Here is a 17,268-nt window from a genome sequence, read left to right on the forward strand (position 1 = left end):
CAAAACAATGCCTGCAGCACCTGGGGTTCACAGCCGGTCTCCCATGCAGCTACTAACCAGGCCTGAAGCCGCTTAGCTTCCGCGATCTGACGAGAGCGGGCGCTTTCGGCTTAGTGTGGCCGCAGGCAACCTCCAGGGCGCCGTTCCGGCGCCTTGAAGGTGAGGCTTCCCACGCGTGCTCATAGCCATTGGGCCTCAAACCCAAAACAATGCCTGCAGCACCTGGGGTTCACAGCCGGTCTCCCATGCAGCTACTAACCAGGCCTGAAGCCGCTTAGCTTCCGCGATCTGACGAGAGCGGGTGCTTTCGGCTTAGTGTGGCCGCAGGCAACCTCCAAGGGGCCGTTCCGGCGCCTTGAAGGTGAGGCTTCCCACGCGTGCTCATAGCCATTGGGCCTCAAACCCAAAACAATGCCTGCAGCACCTGGGGTTCACAGCCGGTCTCCCATGCAGCTGCTAACCAGGGCTGAAGCCGCTTAGCTTCCGCGATCTGACGAGAGCGGGCGCTTTCGGCTTAGTGTGGCCGCAGGCAACCTCCAAGGCGCCGTTCCGGCGCCTTGAAGGTGAGGCTTCCCACGCGTGCTCATAGCCATTGGGCCTCAAACCCAAAACAACGCCTGCAGCACCTGGGGTTCACAGCCGGTCTCCCATGCAGCTACTAACCAGGCCTGAAGCCGCTTAGCTTCCGCGATCTGACGAGAGCGGGCGCTTTCGGCTTAGTGTGGCCGCAGGCAAGCTCCAAGGCGCCGCTCCGGCGCCTTGAAGGTGAGGCTTCCCACGCGTGCTCATAGCCATTGGGCCTCAAACCCAAAACAACGCCTGCAGCACCTGGGGTTCACAGCCGGTCTCCCATGCAGCTACTAACCAGGCCTGAAGCCGCTTAGCTTCCGCGATCTGACGAGAGCGGGCGCTTTCGGCTTAGTGTGGCCGCAGGCAACCTCCAGGGCGCCGTTCCGGCGCCTTGAAGGTGAGGCTTCCCACGCGTGCTCATAGCCATTGGGCCTCAAACCCAAAACAATGCCTGCAGCACCTGGGGTTCACAGCCGGTCTCCCATGCAGCTACTAACCAGGCCTGAAGCCGCTTAGCTTCCGCGATCTGACGAGAGCGGGCGCTTTCGGCTTAGTGTGGCCGCAGGTAACCTCCAAGGCGCCGTTCCGGCGCCTTGAAGGTGAGGCTTCCCACGCGTGCTCATAGCCATTGGGCCTCAAACCCAAAACAACGCCTGCAGCACCTGGGGTTCACAGCCGGTCTCCCATGCAGCTACTAACCAGGCCTGTAGCCGCTTAGCTTCCGCGATCTGACGAGAGCGGGCGCTTTCGGCTTAGTGTGGCCGCAGGCGACCTCCAGGGCGCCGTTCCGGCGCCTTGAAGGTGAGGCTTCCCATGCGTGCTCATAGCCATTGGGCCTCAAACCCAAAACAATGCCTGCAGCACCTGGGGTTCACAGCCGGTCTCCCATGCAGCTACTAACCAGGCCTGAAGCCGCTTAGCTTCCGCGATCTGACGAGAGCGGGCGCTTTCGGCTTAGTGTGGCCGCAGGCAACCTCCAAGGCGCCGTTCCGGCGCCTTGAAGGTGAGGCTTCCCACGCGTGCTCATAGCCATTGGGCCTCAAACCCAAAACAACGCCTGCAGCACCTGGGGTTCACAGCCGGTCTCCCATGCAGCTACTAACCAGGCCTGAAGCCGCTTAGCTTCCGCGATCTGACGAGAGCGGGCGCTTTCGGCTTAGTGTGGCCGCAGGCAACCTCCAGGGCGCCGTTCCGGCGCCTTGAAGGTGAGGCTTCCCACGCGTGCTCATAGCCATTGGGCCTCAAACCCAAAACAATGCCTGCAGCACCTGGGGTTCACAGCCGGTCTCCCATGCAGCTACTAACCAGGCCTGAAGCAGCTTAGCTTCCGCGATCTGACGAGAGCGGGCGCTTTCGGCTTAGTGTGGCCGCAGGCAACCTCCAAGGCGCCGTTCCGGCGCCTTGAAGGTGAGGCTTCCCACGCGTGCTCATAGCCATTGGGCCTCAAACCCAAAACAACGCCTGCAGCACCTGGGGTTCACAGCCGGTCTCCCATGCAGCTACTAACCAGGCCTGAAGCCGCTTAGCTTCCGCGATCTGACGAGAGCGGGCGCTTTCGGCTTAGTGTGGCCGCAGGCAACCTCCAAGGCGCCGTTCCGGCGCCTTGAAGGTGAGGCTTCCCACGCGTGCTCATAGCCATTGGGCCTCAAACCCAAAACAACGCCTGCAGCACCTGGGGTTCACAGCCGGTCTCCCATGCAGCTACTAACCAGGCCTGAAGCCGCTTAGCTTCCGCGATCTGACGAGAGCGGGCGCTTTCGGCTTAGTGTGGCCGCAGGCAACCTCCAAGGCGCCGTTCCGGCGCCTTGAAGGTGAGGCTTCCCACGCGTGCTCATAGCCATTGGGCCTCAAACCCAAAACAACGCCTGCAGCACCTGGGGTTCACAGCCGGTCTCCCATGCAGCTACTAACCAGGCCTGAAGCCGCTTAGCTTCCGCGATCTGACGCTTTCGGCTTAGTGTGGCCGCAGGCAACCTCCAGGGCGCCGTTACGGCGCCATGAAGGTGAGGCTTCCTACGCGTGCTCATAGCCATTGGGCCTCAAACCCAAAACAATGCCTGCAGCACCTGGGGTTCACAGCCGGTCTCCCATGCAGCTACTAACCAGGCCTGAAGCCGCTTAGCTTCCGCGATCTGACGAGAGCGGGCGCTTTCGGCTTAGTGTGGCCGCAGGCAACCTCCAAGGCGCCGTTCCGGCGCCTTGAAGGTGAGGCTTCCCACGCGTGCTCATAGCCATTGGGCCTCAAACCCAAAACAACGCCTGCAGCACCTGGGGTTCACAGCCGGTCTCCCATGCAGCTACTAACCAGGCCTGAAGCCGCTTAGCTTCCGCGATCTGACGAGAGCGGGCGCTTTCGGCTTAGTGTGGCCGCAGGCAACCTCCAGGGCGCCGTTACGGCGCCTTGAAGGTGAGGCTTCCCACGCGTGCTCATAGCCAATGGGCCTCAAACCCAAAACAATGCCTGCAGCACCTGGGGTTCACAGCCAGTCTCCCATGCAGCTACTAACCAGGCCTGAAGCCGCTTAGCTTCCGCGATCTGACGAGAGCGGGCGCTTTCGGCTTAGTGTGGCCGCAGGCAACCTCCAAGGCGCCGTTCCGGCGCCTTGAAGGTGAGGCTTCCCACGCGTGCTCATAGCCATTGGGCCTCAAACCCAAAACAACGCCTGCAGCACCTGGGGTTCACAGCCGGTCTCCCATGCAGCTACTAACCAGGCCTGAAGCCGCTTAGCTTCCGCGATCTGACGAGAGCGGGCGCTTTCGGCTTAGTGTGGCCGCAGGCAACCTCCAGGGCGCCGTTCCGGCGCCTTGAAGGTGAGGCTTCCCACGCGTGCTCATAGCCATTGGGCCTCAAACCCAAAACAACGCCTGCAGCACCTGGGGTTCACAGCCGGTCTCCCATGCAGCTACTAACCAGGCCTGAAGCCGCTTAGCTTCCGCGATCTGACGAGAGCGGGCGCTTTCGGCTTAGTGTGGCCGCAGGCAACCTCCAAGGCGCCGTTCCGGCGCCTTGAAGGTGAGGTTTCCCACGCGTGCTCATAGCCATTGGGCCTCAAACCCAAAACAACGCCTGCAGCACCTGGGGTTCACAGCCGGTCTCCCATGCAGCTACTAACCAGGCCTGAAGCCGCTTAGCTTCCGCGATCTGACGAGAGCGGGCGCTTTCGGCTTAGTGTGGCCGCAGGCAACCTCCAGGGCGCCGTTCCGGCGCCTTGAAGGTGAGGCTTCCCACGCGTGCTCATAGCCATTGGGCCTCAAACCCAAAACAATGCCTGCAGCACCTGGGGTTCACAGCCGGTCTCCCATGCAGCTACTAACCAGGCCTGAAGCCGCTTAGCTTCCGCGATCTGACGAGAGCAGGCGCTTTCGGCTTAGTGTGGCCGCAGGCAACCTCCAAGGCGCCGTTCCGGCGCCTTGAAGGTGAGGCTTCCCACGTGTGCTCATAGCCATTGGGCCTCAAACCCAAAACAACGCCTGCAGCACCTGGGGTTCACAGCCGGTCTCCCATGCAGCTACTAACCAGGCCTGAAGCCGCTTAGCTTCCGCGATCTGACGAGAGCGGGCGCTTTCGGCTTAGTGTGGCCGCAGGCAACCTCCAAGGCGCCGTTCCGGCGCCTTGAAGGTGAGGCTTTCCACGCGTGCTCATAGCCATTGGGCCTCAAACCCAAAACAATGCCTGCAGCACCTGGGGTTCACAGCCGGTCTCCCATGCAGCTACTAACCAGGCCTGAAGCCGCTTAGCTTCCGCGATCTGACGAGAGCGGGCGCTTTCGGCTTAGTGTGGCCGCAGGCAACCTCCAGGGCGCCGTTCCGGCGCCTTGAAGGTGAGGCTTCCCACGCGTGCTCATAGCCATTGGGCCTCAAACCCAAAACAATGCCTGCAGCACCTGGGGTTCACAGCCGGTCTCCCATGCAGCTTCTAACCAGGCCTGAAGCCGCTTAGCTTCCGCGATCTGACGAGAGCGGGCGCTTTCGGCTTAGTGTGGCCGCAGGCAACCTCCAAGGCGCCGTTCCGGCGCCTTGAAGGTGAGGCTTCCCACGCGTGCTCATAGCCATTGGGCCTCAAACCCAAAACAACGCCTGCAGCACCTGGGGTTCACAGCCGGTCTCCCATGCAGCTACTAACCAGGCCTGAAGCCGCTTAGCTTCCGCGATCTGACGAGAGCGGGCGCTTTCGGCTTAGTGTGGCCGCAGGCAACCTCCAGGGCGCCGTTCCGGCGCCTTGAAGGTGAGGCTTCCCACGCGTGCTCATAGCCATTGGGCCTCAAACCCAAAACAATGCCTGCAGCACCTGGGGTTCACAGCCGGTCTCCCATGCAGCTACTAACCAGGCCTGAAGCCGCTTAGCTTCCGCGATCTGACGAGAGCAGGCGCTTTCGGCTTAGTGTGGCCGCAGGCAACCTCCAAGGCGCCGTTCCGGCGCCTTGAAGGTGAGGCTTCCCACGCGTGCTCATAGCCATTGGGCCTCAAACCCAAAACAACGCCTGCAGCACCTGGGGTTCACAGCCGGTCTCCCATGCAGCTACTAACCAGGCCTGAAGATGCTTAGCTTCCGCGATCTGACGAGAGCGGGCGCTTTCGGCTTAGTGTGGCCGCAGGCAACCTCCAGGGCGCCGTTCCGGCGCCTTGAAGGTGAGGCTTCCCACGCGTGCTCATAGCCATTGGGCCTCAAACCCAAAACAATGCCTGCAGCACCTGGGGTTCACAGCCGGTCTCCCATGCAGCTACTAACCAGGCCTGAAGCCGCTTAGCTTCCGCGATCTGACGAGAGCGGGCGCTTTCGGCTTAGTGTGGCCGCAGGCAACCTCCAAGGCGCCGTTCCGGCGCCTTGAAGGTGAGGCTTCCCACGCGTGCTCATAGCCATTGGGCCTCAAACCCAAAACAACGCCTGCAGCACCTGGGGTTCACAGCCGGTCTCCCATGCAGCTACTAACCAGGCCTGAAGCCGCTTAGCTTCCGCGATCTGACGAGAGCGGGCGCTTTCGGCTTAGTGTGGACGCAGGCAACCTCCAGGGCGCCGTTCCGGCGCCTTGAAGGTGAGGCTTCCCACACGTGCTCATAGCCATTGGGCCTCAAACCCAAAACAATGCCTGCAGCACCTGGGGTTCACAGCCGGTCTCCCATGCAGCTACTAACCAGGCCTGAAGCCGCTTAGCTTCCGCGATCTGACGAGAGCGGGCGCTTTCGGCTTAGTGTGGCCGCAGGCAACCTCCAAGGCGCCGTTCCGGCGCCTTGAAGGTGAGGCTTCCCACGCGTGCTCATAGCCATTGGGCCTCAAACCCAAAACAACGCCTGCAGCACCTGGGGTTCACAGCCGGTCTCCCATGCAGCTACTAACCAGGCCTGAAGCCGCTTAGCTTCCGCGATCTGACGAGAGCGGGCGCTTTCGGCTTAGTGTGGCCGCAGGCAACCTCCAGGGCGCCGTTCCGGCGCCTTGAAGGTGAGGCTTCCCACGCGTGCTCATAGCCATTGGGCCTCAAACCCAAAACAATGCCTGCAGCACCTGGGGTTCACAGCCGGTCTCCCATGCAGCTACTAACCAGGCCTGAAGCCGCTTAGCTTCCGCGATCTGACGAGAGCGGGCGCTTTCGGCTTAGTGTGGCCGCAGGCAACCTCCAAGGTGCCGTTCCGGCGCCTTGAAGGTGAGGCTTCCCACGCGTGCTCATAGCCATTGGGCCTCAAACCCAAAACAACACCTGCAGCACCTGGGGTTCACAGCCGGTCTCCCATGCAGCTACTAACCAGGCCTGAAGCCGCTTAGCTTCCGCAATCTGACGAGAGCGGGCGCTTTCGGCTTAGTGTGGCCGCAGGCAACCTCCAGGGCGCCGTTCCGGCGCCTTGAAGGTGAGGCTTCCCACGCGTGCTCATAGCCATTGGGCCTCAAACCCAAAACAATGCCTGCAGCACCTGGGGTTCACAGCCGGTCTCCCATGCAGCTACTAACCAGGCCTGAAGCCGCTTAGCTTCCGCGATCTGACGAGAGCGGGCGCTTTCGGCTTAGTGTGGCCGCAGGCAACCTCCAAGGCGCCGTTCCGGCGCCTTGAAGGTGAGGCTTCCCACGCGTGCTCATAGCCATTGGGCCTCAAACCCAAAACAACGCCTGCAGCACCTGGGGTTCACAGCCGGTCTCCCATGCAGCTACTAACCAGGCCTGAAGCCGCTTAGCTTCCGCGATCTGACGAGAGCGGGCGCTTTCGGCTTAGTGTGGCCGCAGGCAACCTCCAGGGCGCCGTTCCGGCGCCTTGAAGGTGAGGCTTCCCACGCGTGCTCATAGCCATTGGGCCTCAAACCCAAAACAATGCCTGCAGCACCTGGGGTTCACAGCCGGTCTCCCATGCAGCTACTAACCAGGCCTGAAGCCGCTTAGCTTCCGCGATCTGACGAGAGCGGGCGCTTTCGGCTTAGTGTGGCCGCAGGCAACCTCCAATGCGCCGTTCCGGCGCCTTGAAGGTGAGGCTTCCCACGCGTGCTCATAGCCATTGGGCCTCAAACCCAAAACAACGCCTGCAGCACCTGGGGTTCACAGCCGGTCTCCCATGCAGCTACTAACCAGGCCTGAAGCCGCTTAGCTTCCGCGATCTGATGAGAGCGGGCGCTTTCGGCTTAGTGTGGCCGCAGGCAACCTCCAGGGCGCCGTTCCGGCGCCTTGAGGGTGAGGCTTCCCACGCGTGCTCATAGCCATTGGGCCTCAAACCCAAAACAATGCCTGCAGCACCTGGGGTTCACAGCCGGTCTCCCATGCAGCTACTAACCAGGCCTGAAGCCGCTTAGCTTCCGCGATCTGACGAGAGCGGGCGCTTTCGGCTTAGTGTGGCCGCAGGCAACCTCCAAGGCGCCGTTCCGGCGCCTTGAAGGTGAGGCTTCCCACGCGTGCTCATAGCCATTGGGCCTCAAACCCAAAACAACGCCTGCAGCACCTGGGGTTCACAGCCGTTCTCCCATGCAGCTACTAACCAGGCCTGAAGCCGCTTAGCTTCCGCGATCTGACGAGAGCGGGCGCTTTCGGCTTAGTGTGGCCGCAGGCAACCTCCAGGGCGCCGTTCCGGCGCCTTGAAGGTGAGGCTTCCCACGCGTGCTCATAGCCATTGGGCCTCAAACCCAAAACAATGCCTGCAGCACCTGGGGTTCACAGCCGGTCTCCCATGCAGCTACTAACCAGGCCTGAAGCCGCTTAGCTTCCGCGATCTGACGAGAGCGGGCGCTTTCGCCTTAGTGTGGCCGCAGGCAACCTCCAAGGCGCCGTTCCGGCGCCTTGAAGGTGAGGCTTCCCACGCGTGCTCATAGCCATTGGGCCTCAAACCCAAAACAACGCCTGCAGCACCTGGGGTTCACAGCCGGTCTCCCATGCAGCTACTAACTAGTGTTGGGCGAACAGTGTTCGCCACTGTTCGGGTTCTGCAGAACATCACCCTGTTCGGGTGATGTTCGAGTTCGGCCGAACACCTGACGGTGCTCGGCCAAACCGTTCGGCCATATGGCCGAACTAAGAGCGCATGGCCGAACGTTCCCCGAACGTTCGGCTAGCGCTGTGATTGGCCGAACGGGTCACGTGGTTCGGACCCGAACGCGCTCTGATTGGCCGAACGGTCACGTGGTTCGGGTAAATAAATACCCGAACCACGTCATATCTCCGCCATTTGTCTGTGGGTTTAGCTTTGGGTAGGCAGGCAGGGTAGTTCGCGCTCCATCCACGCTAGCCAGGGTCCCCCCTGTCATTGTGTCACTGCTGGGAACAGTAGTACACCGCTTGCTCAGCCACACTATATAGCATTCTGTTTACTGCCACTCTGTGTACCTCGCTCAGCCACACTATATAGCATTCTGTTTACTGCCACTCTGTGTCTGCTGGGAATAGTAGTACACCGCTTGCTCAGCCACACTATATAGCATTCTGTTTACTGCCACTCTGTGTACCTCGCTCAGCCACACTATATAGCATTCTGTTTACTGCCACTCTGTGTCTGCTGGGAATAGTGGTACACCGCTCGCTCAGCCACACTATATAGCATTCTGTTCACTGTTCTGTGTCTGCTTGGAATAGTGGTACACCGCTCGCTCAGCCACACTATATAGCATTCTGTTTACTGTTCTGTGTCTGCTGGGAATAGTGGTACACCGCTCGCTCAGCCACACTATATAGCATTCTGTTTACTGTTCTGTGTCTGCTGGGAATAGTGGTACACCGCTCGCTCAGCCACACTATATAGCATTCTGTGCACTGTTCTGTGTCTGCTGGGAATAGTGGTACACCGCTCGCTCAGCCACACTATATAGCATTCTGTTCACTGTTCTGTGTCTGCTGGGAATAGTGGTACACCGCTCGCTCAGCCACACTATATAGCATTCTGTTTACTGTTCTGTGTCTGCTGGGAATAGTGGTACACCGCTCGCTCATCCACACTATATAGCATTCTGTTCACTGTTCTGTGTCTGCTGGGAATAGTGGTACACCGCCCGCTCAGCCACACTATATAGCATTCTGTTCACTGTTCTGTGTCTGCTGGGAATAGTGGTACACCGCTCGCTCAGCCACACTATATAGCATTCTGTTCACTGTTCTGTGTCTGCTGGGAACAGTAGTACACCGCTCGCTCAGCCAGAGTATATAGCATTGTGTTTACTGCCACTCTGTGTACACCGCTCAGCCAGACTATATACCATTGTTTACTGACACTCTGTGTACACCGCTCAGCCAGACTATATACCATTGTTTACTGACACTCTGTGTACACCGCTCAGCCAGACTATATACCATTGTTTACTGCCACTCTGATTCTGCTGGGAACAGTAGTACACCGCTCGCTCAGCCAGACTATATAGCATTGTGTTTACTGCCACTCTGTGTACACCGCTCAGCCAGACTATATACCATTGTTTACTGACACTCTGTGTACACCGCTCAGCCAGACTATATACCATTGTTTACTGACACTCTGTGTACACCGCTCAGCCAGACTATATACCATTGTTTACTGCCACTCTGATTCTGCTGGGAACAGTAGTACACCGCTCGCTCAGCCAGACTATATACCATTGTTTACTGACACTATATAGCAGACTATATAGCATTGTGTGTACACCGCTCAGCCAGACTATATACCATTGTTTACTGACACTCTGTGTACACCGCTCAGCCAGACTATATACCATTGTTTACTGCCACTCTGATTCTGCTGGGAACAGTAGTACACCGCTCGCTCAGCCAGACTATATACCATTGTTTACTGACACTCTGTGTACACCGCTCAGCCAGACTATATACCATTGTTTACTGCCACTCTGATTCTGCTGGGAACAGTAGTACACCGCTCGCTCAGCCAGACTATATAGCATTGTGTTTACTGCCACTCTGTGTACACCGCTCAGCCACACTATATAGCATTGCGTACTCTGCCAGTCAGTGTGTATATTGCTGGGATCAGTAATACTCCACTCACCGTCAACCACTATATGAGCTCAACATGAGTTCCCCAGAGACCTCCGCTGTGAGCAGCACTCCCAACAACAGCAACAGCCAACGCCCCACGCAAGCTATAACATCCACCCCAGCAGCCAGTGGTCAGCAGCAGCCCTCCCCGGAGGAGAACGTTGTGTCCATCAGTCCGTCGCCAGAGCGATTAATGAGGGCTGCCATTGAGGAGATGATGGGGCCTGATGTGGAGGAGGAGGTCTGGCTCAGGCCAGCATCCCAAGTTAATGTTGAGGACGATGAGGGGTCTGTGTCTGGGGATGTTGGGGTGGCAGAGGTGGTGGGTGGGTCAGACTCAGGAGAAGAGTTGTATGATGAGGATGATGATCGGGACCATCTGTATGTGCCTCAGAGTCCGACCCCGGAAAACATGTTGTATCGTGTGTTTAGGTACTAAAATCTGCGTTCCCTCCCAGTAGTGTTGGGCGAACAGTGTTTGCCACTGTTCGGGTTCTGCAGAACATCACCCTGTTCGGGGTGACTATATAGCAGACTATATAGCATTGTGTTTAATGCCACTCTGTGTACACGGCTCAGCCACACTATATAGCATTGTGTTTACTTCCACTCTGTGTCTGCTGGGAACAGTAGTACACCGCTCACCCGCCACTGTATAGCATTGTGCTCTGTGTCACTGCTGACAATAGTGGTACACCGCTCACCCACCACTGTATAGCATTTCTGTACTGCCACTGTACTGCTGCCAGTCAGCGTGTACTTTAAGGATAAGTGAAATGAGGAAGAAATCCGGTGAAAGAGGGAGGGGCAAGGGAAGAGGTGTTTCCCCTGACGGTTCACGTACAGGCCACAGGGGAGCACCCAAGAAAACCCACTCAATACTGCCCATGTTGTCCAGGACAACAACCCTCACAGATCCAAAAGAACAGGACCAGATAATTACTTGGATGACCTCTCAAGCGTCCAGCAGTGGGTTAAGCAGCACCAGCACATCACGCACGAGGTCCGAGTCCTCAGCCAGTTAAAGTCTGGGCTTTCTTTGAAGACTGCACTGAGGATGTTACCATGGCGATTTGCAAGGTGTGCAAGACCCGCCTGAGCAGGGGGAAAAGTATTAACAACCTCTCCACCACCAGCATGAGCCGCCACATTCTATCCAAACATCCCACTCTGTGGGCAAACGCGGCAGGACAGGGTACCACCAGCAACACTGCCTCCCTTGGGTTCACCAGACTCACCACCAGACCCGCCTCAGCAGCAGCAGTAGCCCAGCCATTGCGTGGTTCACAACATTCACAAACATCAGACGATGCTGACACTGTCACTTTCCGGACTAGTGCTCAGGTCTCCCAGTGTTCATCAAACACAACAACCAACAGCCCTTCGGTGTGCAGCGCTACGGTTGAGTTGTCTGTCTCTGAGATGTTTGAGCACAAGAGGAAATTGCCAGCAAATGACCCCCGGGCCGTGGCAGTAACAGCCAGCCAGCATAGCCAAGCTTCTGGCCTGCGAAATGCTGCCATATCGAGTGGTGGAGACAAACAGCTTCAAGGGCATGATGTCAGTGGCCATCCCACGTTACGTTGTTCCCAGCCGCTACCACTTTGCGCGCTCTGCAGTGCCTGAGTTGCATGAGCACGTGGTCAGCTAAATAACCCGAAGCTTGAAGAATGCCGTTGCCTGCAAGGTTCACCTCACCACTGACACCTGGACGAGTGCGTTCGGCCAGGGTCGATACATCTCCCTTACCGCGCACTGGGTGAACCTTGTGGAGCCTGGCAGCGATTCCTCACCTGCTACGGCGCGGGTGTTGCCCACGCCGCAAACAGCTGGATAACAACAGCAGCACCTACCTCTCTGACTCCTTCTCCTCCAACGCATCTCAAAGCTGTACCTCATCCGGAAATGCTAACCCAGCACCAGCAGCAGTAGGATCGTGGAAGCAGTGCAGCACAGCTGTTGGCATGCGTCAGCAAGCGTTGCTGAAGCTGATCTGCCTTGGGGATAAGCAGCACACAGGGGAGGAAATTTGGAGGGGAATAAAGGAACAGACGGATTTGTGGCTGGCACCGCTGGACCTGAAACCGGGCATGAAGCTAGACACCTGGCACGAACTGGCAATGTACGCAATAGAGGTGCTGGCTTGCCCGGCAGCCAGCGTTATGTCGGAACGCTGTTTCAGTGCTGCCGGAGGCATCATCACAGATCGGCGTATCCGCCTCTCCACAGAAAATGCAGACCGTCTGACTCAAATTAAAATGAATCAATCCTGGATTGGAAACGACTACGCAACACTCCTGGACCCCAACCAAGTAACATGACCGATGAACATCTGGGATGGTTTAGCGTTTCCGGTCCCTGTTTATTGAACCTCTCATCTGTATTACATTTATGACTGCATGGCGGCAAAAAGCATTGCTGCTATATCCGCACGCTTTTTGTCCTCATGCAAGGCCTGGGTTGTTGTGTCTCACAAAGCGTGGCCTTCTCCTCCTGCGCCTCCTCCTGTTCCATCACGTGTGCTGCTGCTGCTGCTGCTGCTGCTGGGTTACCGTTGCCGGTCCCTGTTTATGGAACCTCTTATCTTTATTACATTTATGACTACATGGCGGTACAAAGCATGCTATCCGCACGCTTTTTGTCCTCATGCAAGGCCTGGGTTGTTGTGTCTCACAAAGCGTGGCCTTCTCCTCCTGCGCCTCCTCCTGTTCCATCACGTGTGCTGCTGCTGCTGCTGCTGGGTTACCGTTGCCGGTCCCTGTTTATGGAACCTCTTATCTTTATTACATTTATGACTACATGGCGGTACAAAGCATGCTATCCGCACGCTTTTTGTCCTCATGCAAGGCCTGGGTTGTTGTGTCTCACAAAGCGTGGCCTTCTCCTCCTGCGCCTCCTCCTGTTCCATCACGTGTGCTGCTGCTGCTGCTGCTGCTGGGTTAGCGTTGCCGCGTGGTCCCTGTTTATTGAACCTCTTATCTTTATTACATTTATGACTACATGGCGGTACAAAGCATGCTATCCGCACGCTTTTTGTCCTCATGCAAGGCCTGGGTTGTTGTGTCTCACAAAGCGTGGCCTTCTCCTCCTGCGCCTCCTCCTGTTCCATCACGTGTGCTGCTGCTGGGTTAGCGTTGCCGCGTGGTCCCTGTTTATTGAACCACTTATCTTTATTACATTTATGACTGCATGGTGGTACAAAGCATGCTATCCGCACGCTTCTTGTCCTCATGCAAGGCCTGGGTTGTTGTGTCTCAAAGCGTGGCCTTCTCCTCCTGCGCCACCCTCCTCCTGTTCCATCACGTGTGCTGCTGCTGGGTTAGCATTACCGGTCCCTTTTCCTGGAACCTCTTATATGTATTACATTTATGACTGCATGCCGACAAAAAGCATGTTACCTGTGCAAAGAAAACAGACATTTCCCGCATTTAAAAGACAGTTTTCCCTTTGAAACTTTAAAATCGATTTTCTCAAAAACTATAAGCTCTTTTTGCTAAATTTTTTTTTCCTCTTGTACCCACTCCCAAGGTGCACATACCCTGTAAATTTGGGGTATGTAGCATGTAAGGAGGCTTTACAAACCACAAAAGTTCGGGTCCCCATTGACTTCCATTATGTTCGGAGTTCGGGTCGAACACCCGAACATCGCGGCCATGTTCGGCCTGTTCGGCCCGAACCCGAACATCTAGATGTTCGCCCAACACTACTACTAACCAGGCCTGAAGCCGCTTAGCTTCCGCGATCTGACGAGAGCGGGCGCTTTCGGCTTAGTGTGGCCGCAGGCAACCTCCAGGGCGCCGTTCCGGCGCCTTGAAGGTGAGGCTTCCCACGCGTGCTCATAGCCATTGGGCCTCAAACCCAAAACAATGCCTGCAGCACCTGGGGTTCACAGCCGGTCTCCCATGCAGCTACTAACCAGGCCTGAAGCCGCTTAGCTTTAGCGATCTGACGAGAGCGGGCGCTTTCGGCTTAGTGTGGCCGCAGGCAACCTCCAAGGCGCCGTTCCGGCGCCGTGAAGGTGAGGCTTCCCACGCGTGCTCATAGCCATTGGGCCTCAAACCCAAAACAACGCCTGCAGCACCTGGGGTTCACAGCCGGTCTCCCATGCAGCTACTAACCAGGCCTGAAGCCGCTGAGCTTCCGCGATCTGACGAGAGCGGGCGCTTTCGGCTTAGTGTGGCCGCAGGCAACCTCCAGGGCGCCGTTCCGGCGCCTTGAAGGTGAGGCTTCCCACGCGTGCTCATAGCCATTGGGCCTCAAACCCAAAACAATGCCTGCAGCACCTGGGGTTCACAGCCGGTCTCCCATGCAGCTACTAACCAGGCCTGAAGCCGCTTAGCTTCCGCGATCTGACGAGAGCGGGCACTTTCGGCTTAGTGTGGCCGCAGGCAACCTCCAAGGCGCCGTTCCGGCGCCTTGAAGGTGAGGCTTCCCACGCGTGCTCATAGCCATTGGGCCTCAAACCCAAAACAACGCCTGCAGCACCTGGGGTTCACAGCCGGTCTCCCATGCAGCTACTAACCAGGCCTGAAGCCGCTTAGCTTCCACGATCTGACGAGAGCGGGCGCTTTCAGCTTAGTGTGGCCGCAGGCAACCTCCAGGGCGCCGTTCCGGCGCCTTGAAGGTGAGGCTTCCCACGCGTGCTCATAGCCATTGGGCCTCAAACCCAAAACAATGCCTGCAGCACCTGGGGTTCACAGCCGGTCTCCCATGCAGCTACTAACCAGGCCTGAAGCCGCTTAGCTTCCGCGATCTGACGAGAGCGGGCGCTTTCGGCTTAGTGTGGCCGCAGGCAACCTCCAGGGCGCCGTTCCGGCGCCTTGAAGGTGAGGCTTCCCACGCGTGCTCATAGCCATTGGGCCTCAAACCCAAAACAATGCCTGCAGCACCTGGGGTTCACAGCCGTTCTCCCATGCAGCTACTAACCAGGCCTGAAGCCGCTTAGCTTCCGCGATCTGACGAGAGCGGGCGCTTTCGGCTTAGTGTGGCCGCAGGCAACCTCCAAGGCGCCGTTCCGGCGCCTTGAAGGTGAGGCTTCCCACGCGTGCTCATAGCCATTGGGCCTCAAACCCAAAACAACGCCTGCAGCACCTGGGGTTCACAGCCGGTCTCCCATGCAGCTACTAACCAGGCCTGAAGCCGCTTAGCTTCCGCGATCTGACGAGAGCGGGCGCTTTCGGCTTAGTGTGGCCGCAGGCAACCTCCAGGGCGCCGATCCGGCGCCTTGAAGGTGAGGCTTCCCACGCGTGCTCATAGCCATTGGGCCTCAAACCCAAAACAATGCCTGCAGCACCTGGGGTTCACAGCCGGTCTCCCATGCAGCTACTAACCAGGCCTGAAGCCGCTTAGCTTCCGCGATCTGACGAGAGCGGGCGCTTTCGGCTTAGTGTGGCCGCAGGCAACCTCCAAGGCGCCGTTCCGGCGCCTTGAAGGTGAGGCTTCCCACGCGTGCTCATAGCCATTGGGCCTCAAACCCAAAACAACACCTGCAGCACCTGGGGTTCACAGCCGGTCTCCCATGCAGCTACTAACCAGGCCTGAAGCCGCTTAGCTTCCGCGATCTGACGAGAGCAGGCGCTTTCGGCTTAGTGTGGCCGCAGGCAACCTCCAGGGCGCCGTTCCGGCGCCTTGAAGGTGAGGCTTCCCACGCGTGCTCATAGCCATTGGGCCTCAAACCCAAAACAATGCCTGCAGCACCTGGGGTTCACAGCCGATCTCCCATGCAGCTACTAACCAGGCCTGAAGCCGCTTAGCTTCCGCGATCTGACGAGAGTGGGCGCTTTCGGCTTAGTGTGGCCGCAGGCAACCTCCAAGGCGCCGTTCCGGCGCCTTGAAGGTGAGGCTTCCCACGCGTGCTCATAGCCATTGGGCCTCAAACCCAAAACAACGCCTGCAGCACCTGGGGTTCACAGCCGGTTTCCCATGCAGCTACTAACCAGGCCTGAAGCCGCTTAGCTTCCGCGGTCTGACGAGAGCGGGCGCTTTCGGCTTAGTGTGGCCGCAGGCAACCTCCAAGGCGCCGTTCCGGCGCCTTGAAGGTGAGGCTTCCCACGCGTGCTCATAGCCATTGGGCCTCAAACCCAAAACAACGCCTGCAGCACCTGGGGTTCACAGCCGGTCTCCCATGCAGCTACTAACCAGGCCTGAAGCCGCTTAGCTTCCGCGATCTGACGAGAGCGGGCGCTTTCGGCTTAGTGTGGCCGCAGGCAACCTCCAGGGCGCCGTTCCGGCGCCTTGAAGGTGAGGCTTCCCACGCGTGCTCATAGCCATTGGGCCTCAAACCCAAAACAACGCCTGCAGCACCTGGGGTTCACAGCCGGTCTCCCATGCAGCTACTAACCAGGCCTGAAGCCGCTTAGCTTCCGCGATCTGACGAGAGCGGGCGCTTTCGGCTTAGTGTGGCCGCAGGCAACCTCCAAGGCGCCGTTCCGGCGCCTTGAAGGTGAGGCTTCCCACGCGTGCTCATAGCCATTGGGCCTCAAACCCAAAACAACGCCTGCAGCACCTGGGGTTCACAGCCGGTCTCCCATGCAGCTACTAACCAGGCCTGAAGCCGCTTAGCTTCCGCGATCTGACGAGAGCGGGCGCTTTCGGCTTAGTGTGGCCGCAGGCAACCTCCAGGGCGCCGTTCCGGCGCCTTGAAGGTGAGGCTTCCCACGCGTGCTCATAGCCATTGGGCCTCAAACCCAAAACAATGCCTGCAGCACCTGGGGTTCACAGCCGGTCTCCCATGCAGCTACTAACCAGGCCTGAAGCCGCTTAGCTTCCGCGCTCTGACGAGAGCGGGCGCTTTCGGCTTAGTGTGGCCACAGGCAACCTCCAAAGCGCCGTTCCGGCGCCTTGAAGGTGAGGCTTCCCACGCGTGCTCATAGCCATTGGGCCTCAAACCCAAAACAACGCCTGCAGCACCTGGGGTTCACAGCCGGTCTCCCATGCAGCTACTAACCAGGCCTGAAGCCGCTTAGCTTCCGCGATCTGACGAGAGCGGGCGCTTTCGGCTTAGTGTGGCCGCAGGCAACCTCCAGGGCGCCGTTCCGGCGCCTTGAAGGTGAGGCTTCCCACGCGTGCTCATAGCCATTGGGCCTCAAACCCAAAACAATGCCTGCAGCACCTGGGGTTCACAGCCGGTCTCCCATGCAGCTACTAACCAGGCCTGAAGCCGCTTACCTTCCGCGATCTGACGAGAGCGGGCGCTTTCGGCTTAGTGTGGCCGCAGGCAACCTCCAAGGCGCCGGAACGGCGCCTTGAAGGTGAGGCTTCCCACGCGTGCTCAT

The 17,268-nt window shown here is 58.4% G+C and overlaps 33 non-coding genes and 22 pseudogenes across 33 annotated transcripts; all 55 read right to left on the bottom strand.

Annotated features, from left to right (window-relative positions):
• Window positions 1-8: 8 nt before the first annotated feature.
• LOC137559311 (5S ribosomal RNA) lies at window positions 9-127 on the bottom strand. Its single transcript, XR_011029782.1, has one exon. It is a non-coding gene; the product is annotated as a 5S ribosomal RNA (ribosomal RNA).
• Window positions 128-210: 83 nt separating this feature from the next.
• Window positions 211-329, bottom strand: LOC137556100 (5S ribosomal RNA). Its single transcript, XR_011028761.1, has one exon. It is a non-coding gene; the product is annotated as a 5S ribosomal RNA (ribosomal RNA).
• Window positions 330-412: 83 nt separating this feature from the next.
• LOC137551287 (5S ribosomal RNA) lies at window positions 413-531 on the bottom strand (annotated as a pseudogene).
• Window positions 532-614: 83 nt separating this feature from the next.
• On the bottom strand, window positions 615-733 carry LOC137555219 (5S ribosomal RNA). Its single transcript, XR_011027915.1, has one exon. It is a non-coding gene; the product is annotated as a 5S ribosomal RNA (ribosomal RNA).
• An 83-nt stretch (window positions 734-816) lies between these two features.
• On the bottom strand, window positions 817-935 carry LOC137555220 (5S ribosomal RNA). The gene has a single exon (XR_011027916.1). It is a non-coding gene; the product is annotated as a 5S ribosomal RNA (ribosomal RNA).
• An 83-nt stretch (window positions 936-1,018) lies between these two features.
• LOC137557248 (5S ribosomal RNA) lies at window positions 1,019-1,137 on the bottom strand (annotated as a pseudogene).
• An 83-nt stretch (window positions 1,138-1,220) lies between these two features.
• LOC137557069 (5S ribosomal RNA) lies at window positions 1,221-1,339 on the bottom strand (annotated as a pseudogene).
• Window positions 1,340-1,422: 83 nt separating this feature from the next.
• Window positions 1,423-1,541, bottom strand: LOC137559322 (5S ribosomal RNA). The gene has a single exon (XR_011029783.1). It is a non-coding gene; the product is annotated as a 5S ribosomal RNA (ribosomal RNA).
• Window positions 1,542-1,624: 83 nt separating this feature from the next.
• On the bottom strand, window positions 1,625-1,743 carry LOC137555221 (5S ribosomal RNA). The gene has a single exon (XR_011027917.1). It is a non-coding gene; the product is annotated as a 5S ribosomal RNA (ribosomal RNA).
• An 83-nt stretch (window positions 1,744-1,826) lies between these two features.
• Window positions 1,827-1,945, bottom strand: LOC137559056 (5S ribosomal RNA; annotated as a pseudogene).
• Window positions 1,946-2,028: 83 nt separating this feature from the next.
• LOC137555222 (5S ribosomal RNA) lies at window positions 2,029-2,147 on the bottom strand. Its single transcript, XR_011027918.1, has one exon. It is a non-coding gene; the product is annotated as a 5S ribosomal RNA (ribosomal RNA).
• An 83-nt stretch (window positions 2,148-2,230) lies between these two features.
• LOC137555224 (5S ribosomal RNA) lies at window positions 2,231-2,349 on the bottom strand. The gene has a single exon (XR_011027920.1). It is a non-coding gene; the product is annotated as a 5S ribosomal RNA (ribosomal RNA).
• Window positions 2,350-2,624: 275 nt separating this feature from the next.
• On the bottom strand, window positions 2,625-2,743 carry LOC137559333 (5S ribosomal RNA). The gene has a single exon (XR_011029784.1). It is a non-coding gene; the product is annotated as a 5S ribosomal RNA (ribosomal RNA).
• An 83-nt stretch (window positions 2,744-2,826) lies between these two features.
• Window positions 2,827-2,945, bottom strand: LOC137555225 (5S ribosomal RNA). The gene has a single exon (XR_011027921.1). It is a non-coding gene; the product is annotated as a 5S ribosomal RNA (ribosomal RNA).
• An 83-nt stretch (window positions 2,946-3,028) lies between these two features.
• LOC137557679 (5S ribosomal RNA) lies at window positions 3,029-3,147 on the bottom strand (annotated as a pseudogene).
• Window positions 3,148-3,230: 83 nt separating this feature from the next.
• LOC137555226 (5S ribosomal RNA) lies at window positions 3,231-3,349 on the bottom strand. Its single transcript, XR_011027922.1, has one exon. It is a non-coding gene; the product is annotated as a 5S ribosomal RNA (ribosomal RNA).
• Window positions 3,350-3,432: 83 nt separating this feature from the next.
• On the bottom strand, window positions 3,433-3,551 carry LOC137555227 (5S ribosomal RNA). The gene has a single exon (XR_011027923.1). It is a non-coding gene; the product is annotated as a 5S ribosomal RNA (ribosomal RNA).
• Window positions 3,552-3,634: 83 nt separating this feature from the next.
• On the bottom strand, window positions 3,635-3,753 carry LOC137555228 (5S ribosomal RNA). Its single transcript, XR_011027924.1, has one exon. It is a non-coding gene; the product is annotated as a 5S ribosomal RNA (ribosomal RNA).
• Window positions 3,754-3,836: 83 nt separating this feature from the next.
• Window positions 3,837-3,955, bottom strand: LOC137557143 (5S ribosomal RNA; annotated as a pseudogene).
• An 83-nt stretch (window positions 3,956-4,038) lies between these two features.
• Window positions 4,039-4,157, bottom strand: LOC137555229 (5S ribosomal RNA). Its single transcript, XR_011027925.1, has one exon. It is a non-coding gene; the product is annotated as a 5S ribosomal RNA (ribosomal RNA).
• An 83-nt stretch (window positions 4,158-4,240) lies between these two features.
• On the bottom strand, window positions 4,241-4,359 carry LOC137559345 (5S ribosomal RNA). Its single transcript, XR_011029785.1, has one exon. It is a non-coding gene; the product is annotated as a 5S ribosomal RNA (ribosomal RNA).
• An 83-nt stretch (window positions 4,360-4,442) lies between these two features.
• LOC137548727 (5S ribosomal RNA) lies at window positions 4,443-4,561 on the bottom strand (annotated as a pseudogene).
• Window positions 4,562-4,644: 83 nt separating this feature from the next.
• LOC137555231 (5S ribosomal RNA) lies at window positions 4,645-4,763 on the bottom strand. The gene has a single exon (XR_011027926.1). It is a non-coding gene; the product is annotated as a 5S ribosomal RNA (ribosomal RNA).
• An 83-nt stretch (window positions 4,764-4,846) lies between these two features.
• On the bottom strand, window positions 4,847-4,965 carry LOC137557145 (5S ribosomal RNA; annotated as a pseudogene).
• Window positions 4,966-5,048: 83 nt separating this feature from the next.
• LOC137549561 (5S ribosomal RNA) lies at window positions 5,049-5,167 on the bottom strand (annotated as a pseudogene).
• Window positions 5,168-5,250: 83 nt separating this feature from the next.
• Window positions 5,251-5,369, bottom strand: LOC137559357 (5S ribosomal RNA). The gene has a single exon (XR_011029786.1). It is a non-coding gene; the product is annotated as a 5S ribosomal RNA (ribosomal RNA).
• An 83-nt stretch (window positions 5,370-5,452) lies between these two features.
• On the bottom strand, window positions 5,453-5,571 carry LOC137559484 (5S ribosomal RNA; annotated as a pseudogene).
• An 83-nt stretch (window positions 5,572-5,654) lies between these two features.
• On the bottom strand, window positions 5,655-5,773 carry LOC137559369 (5S ribosomal RNA). Its single transcript, XR_011029787.1, has one exon. It is a non-coding gene; the product is annotated as a 5S ribosomal RNA (ribosomal RNA).
• An 83-nt stretch (window positions 5,774-5,856) lies between these two features.
• On the bottom strand, window positions 5,857-5,975 carry LOC137555232 (5S ribosomal RNA). Its single transcript, XR_011027927.1, has one exon. It is a non-coding gene; the product is annotated as a 5S ribosomal RNA (ribosomal RNA).
• Window positions 5,976-6,058: 83 nt separating this feature from the next.
• On the bottom strand, window positions 6,059-6,177 carry LOC137559381 (5S ribosomal RNA). The gene has a single exon (XR_011029789.1). It is a non-coding gene; the product is annotated as a 5S ribosomal RNA (ribosomal RNA).
• An 83-nt stretch (window positions 6,178-6,260) lies between these two features.
• On the bottom strand, window positions 6,261-6,379 carry LOC137548309 (5S ribosomal RNA; annotated as a pseudogene).
• An 83-nt stretch (window positions 6,380-6,462) lies between these two features.
• LOC137559393 (5S ribosomal RNA) lies at window positions 6,463-6,581 on the bottom strand. The gene has a single exon (XR_011029791.1). It is a non-coding gene; the product is annotated as a 5S ribosomal RNA (ribosomal RNA).
• Window positions 6,582-6,664: 83 nt separating this feature from the next.
• LOC137555233 (5S ribosomal RNA) lies at window positions 6,665-6,783 on the bottom strand. The gene has a single exon (XR_011027928.1). It is a non-coding gene; the product is annotated as a 5S ribosomal RNA (ribosomal RNA).
• Window positions 6,784-6,866: 83 nt separating this feature from the next.
• Window positions 6,867-6,985, bottom strand: LOC137559404 (5S ribosomal RNA). Its single transcript, XR_011029792.1, has one exon. It is a non-coding gene; the product is annotated as a 5S ribosomal RNA (ribosomal RNA).
• An 83-nt stretch (window positions 6,986-7,068) lies between these two features.
• LOC137554585 (5S ribosomal RNA) lies at window positions 7,069-7,187 on the bottom strand. Its single transcript, XR_011027376.1, has one exon. It is a non-coding gene; the product is annotated as a 5S ribosomal RNA (ribosomal RNA).
• Window positions 7,188-7,270: 83 nt separating this feature from the next.
• Window positions 7,271-7,389, bottom strand: LOC137559416 (5S ribosomal RNA). Its single transcript, XR_011029794.1, has one exon. It is a non-coding gene; the product is annotated as a 5S ribosomal RNA (ribosomal RNA).
• Window positions 7,390-7,472: 83 nt separating this feature from the next.
• LOC137548492 (5S ribosomal RNA) lies at window positions 7,473-7,591 on the bottom strand (annotated as a pseudogene).
• Window positions 7,592-7,674: 83 nt separating this feature from the next.
• On the bottom strand, window positions 7,675-7,793 carry LOC137558737 (5S ribosomal RNA; annotated as a pseudogene).
• Window positions 7,794-13,861: 6,068 nt separating this feature from the next.
• Window positions 13,862-13,980, bottom strand: LOC137549188 (5S ribosomal RNA; annotated as a pseudogene).
• An 83-nt stretch (window positions 13,981-14,063) lies between these two features.
• Window positions 14,064-14,182, bottom strand: LOC137547839 (5S ribosomal RNA; annotated as a pseudogene).
• An 83-nt stretch (window positions 14,183-14,265) lies between these two features.
• LOC137556856 (5S ribosomal RNA) lies at window positions 14,266-14,384 on the bottom strand. Its single transcript, XR_011029494.1, has one exon. It is a non-coding gene; the product is annotated as a 5S ribosomal RNA (ribosomal RNA).
• Window positions 14,385-14,467: 83 nt separating this feature from the next.
• On the bottom strand, window positions 14,468-14,586 carry LOC137547987 (5S ribosomal RNA; annotated as a pseudogene).
• An 83-nt stretch (window positions 14,587-14,669) lies between these two features.
• On the bottom strand, window positions 14,670-14,788 carry LOC137559428 (5S ribosomal RNA). Its single transcript, XR_011029796.1, has one exon. It is a non-coding gene; the product is annotated as a 5S ribosomal RNA (ribosomal RNA).
• Window positions 14,789-14,871: 83 nt separating this feature from the next.
• LOC137547946 (5S ribosomal RNA) lies at window positions 14,872-14,990 on the bottom strand (annotated as a pseudogene).
• Window positions 14,991-15,073: 83 nt separating this feature from the next.
• On the bottom strand, window positions 15,074-15,192 carry LOC137555234 (5S ribosomal RNA). Its single transcript, XR_011027929.1, has one exon. It is a non-coding gene; the product is annotated as a 5S ribosomal RNA (ribosomal RNA).
• An 83-nt stretch (window positions 15,193-15,275) lies between these two features.
• On the bottom strand, window positions 15,276-15,394 carry LOC137559440 (5S ribosomal RNA). The gene has a single exon (XR_011029797.1). It is a non-coding gene; the product is annotated as a 5S ribosomal RNA (ribosomal RNA).
• An 83-nt stretch (window positions 15,395-15,477) lies between these two features.
• LOC137547594 (5S ribosomal RNA) lies at window positions 15,478-15,596 on the bottom strand (annotated as a pseudogene).
• An 83-nt stretch (window positions 15,597-15,679) lies between these two features.
• Window positions 15,680-15,798, bottom strand: LOC137549513 (5S ribosomal RNA; annotated as a pseudogene).
• An 83-nt stretch (window positions 15,799-15,881) lies between these two features.
• LOC137558512 (5S ribosomal RNA) lies at window positions 15,882-16,000 on the bottom strand (annotated as a pseudogene).
• An 83-nt stretch (window positions 16,001-16,083) lies between these two features.
• Window positions 16,084-16,202, bottom strand: LOC137555237 (5S ribosomal RNA). Its single transcript, XR_011027931.1, has one exon. It is a non-coding gene; the product is annotated as a 5S ribosomal RNA (ribosomal RNA).
• Window positions 16,203-16,285: 83 nt separating this feature from the next.
• On the bottom strand, window positions 16,286-16,404 carry LOC137555238 (5S ribosomal RNA). The gene has a single exon (XR_011027932.1). It is a non-coding gene; the product is annotated as a 5S ribosomal RNA (ribosomal RNA).
• An 83-nt stretch (window positions 16,405-16,487) lies between these two features.
• On the bottom strand, window positions 16,488-16,606 carry LOC137555239 (5S ribosomal RNA). Its single transcript, XR_011027933.1, has one exon. It is a non-coding gene; the product is annotated as a 5S ribosomal RNA (ribosomal RNA).
• An 83-nt stretch (window positions 16,607-16,689) lies between these two features.
• Window positions 16,690-16,808, bottom strand: LOC137557749 (5S ribosomal RNA; annotated as a pseudogene).
• An 83-nt stretch (window positions 16,809-16,891) lies between these two features.
• On the bottom strand, window positions 16,892-17,010 carry LOC137555240 (5S ribosomal RNA). The gene has a single exon (XR_011027934.1). It is a non-coding gene; the product is annotated as a 5S ribosomal RNA (ribosomal RNA).
• An 83-nt stretch (window positions 17,011-17,093) lies between these two features.
• Window positions 17,094-17,212, bottom strand: LOC137557051 (5S ribosomal RNA; annotated as a pseudogene).
• Between the last annotated feature and the right edge of the window lie 56 nt (window positions 17,213-17,268).

The sequence above is a fragment of the Hyperolius riggenbachi genome, chromosome 2 (genome assembly GCF_040937935.1).
Source record: "Hyperolius riggenbachi isolate aHypRig1 chromosome 2, aHypRig1.pri, whole genome shotgun sequence".
NCBI lineage: Eukaryota > Metazoa > Chordata > Amphibia > Anura > Hyperoliidae > Hyperolius > Hyperolius riggenbachi.